At 32.6% G+C, this 1,886-nt stretch overlaps 1 pseudogene; it reads right to left on the bottom strand.

Moving 5' to 3' along the window:
• Positions 1-98: 98 nt before the first annotated feature.
• LOC112458465 lies at positions 99-1,609 on the bottom strand (annotated as a pseudogene).
• Positions 1,610-1,886: the final 277 nt, after the last annotated feature.

Here is a 1,886-nt window from a genome sequence, read left to right on the forward strand (position 1 = left end):
TTCGTTTATCGTGATTATTGATCAAACTTGTCGGTTACTCTGATGTTGTTATCGCAAGCCGTTATATTACACATCTTTAATTATTCTTATATATATACTATGTAAATATAATTATTTCGCTTACTGAAGCCTTCAATCTCTTCATCGCTACTGTTCTTTTTGATGTCGATCAGAATATCGATGAGGTCGTATCTCTTCTCGCCAGATTCCATGCGCCTAGTGATTGTCTCCGAGAAAATTTTGCGCAGAAAGATGGTGGTCTCCTTACCAAACGATTTCAGATTAGCTATACGAGATATATCGGGAAGGAAGAACATTGCGAGCATTTCCCAGCCGCGCACGTAATTATTTTTTAAACTCATTTTGCCATATATGCGGAAATCGGTGTTTGGATCTTTGAACGTGTTCACGTCGAGTCCAAAAGCAGTAATGCAGATCACATCCATAGTTAATTTGGAACTCACGTCCATTATATGTCCCTTACCTGCCGGCAATGTCATCGCAGTTAATTAAATCTGTTTAGCTGTAGATATACTCTGATTCTCGCATTTTTATTATCACGAGCAAACATCTTTCGTGTGTACAATAACATAAAATATTTTAATATCACAAAAACTTTACAGATGATTGTGGTTATAGTCACAAACTTCATCTTTTTTCTATATTTTTTATTTCATGAATGTTCAATATATATGTATATATGCTCCAACTTACCATTCAATTTTAATGAGTCAAGATATTCATCTAAATGCTTCCCGCATTCTAGCATCAGGCCAAACATTTTCTTCAATCTACTGGATGTGAAGAAAGGTGACAATTTCGTTCTTATAATTTTCGATCAATACGATCATTTAGATTGCCCGTGCCGTATCGATCGAAGAAAATATTAAAGTCTTTTATCAAGACGTGCTTAATGAGTTCGTGATCGCGAAGCAACAAGAAGGGCTTGTCAAAAATGTAGAAACCTATATAAGGTTCGCCCTTCGCTCGCTCGTAGAGATCTTTTAGGAAATACGCCGGGGCTTTCTGTAGAAGTAGACATTCCATAAAATTGCCCACGAAAGGTGTGGGTGGTATTTCCAGAACGCCTCGTTTTTGCCAGTACTTGAAATTGCGAGTCATGTAAAGGTAAGCGATTATAATGAGAATTGTAAGAATGATTATGCCATCCAGGGTCCAGTACTCCGTTATGAGCGCCATTTCGCAGCTTCTCTATAAGAAAAATATTTTTGTTGTATTTGTATAATTAAAGAGAATGTAATATTTTTATAATTTACGAGATTGAAAAGACATTAGTATATCATTGAGAAAATAATGGTTAATCGTAAAAAATATGTGCTCATAACGACAGTTGCGCAGGTATACCTACCCTATGGCAAAAAAACTGCGTAACAACAATATAACAAATATGATAACGAAACTGTTGTTAAAAGTTACAGAATAAGCCTACTGGTATATGGTTGAGTAATTTATATCATTATTTACATTATTGCATTAAATTATGATAACGAGCAGTGCTCTTTTGCTACTTGTAGTACTTTTTTAGTATTAAATAGTGTTAAGACTTATATATGAATCAGAGAAGAGACTTATGTAACCAAATTATGCAACAAAATTTAAAACAACAGTTTTAAAAATAAAATTTTAGTATTTGATATTTAAATTATTAATTAATTAAAAATGTTGGCAAAATCACATTAAAGTTAATTCGGAGATCGTTAGAAGTGCATAAAAGAAAAGTAATTGTAATATTATACAACGTTTTAATTAATGTATAATAATGTTTTGCAGCCATGCCTTTACAACTTTCAAACTCGTATTGAATTTTTATATTTGATTTTTGTATTAAATTAACTTTCACTCTCAATTTATTTCTACACAGATAA

Source organism: Temnothorax curvispinosus, unplaced genomic scaffold (genome assembly GCF_003070985.1).
Source record: "Temnothorax curvispinosus isolate PA1 unplaced genomic scaffold, ASM307098v1 QBEX01008952.1, whole genome shotgun sequence".
NCBI classification, from domain to species: Eukaryota; Metazoa; Arthropoda; class Insecta; order Hymenoptera; family Formicidae; genus Temnothorax; species Temnothorax curvispinosus.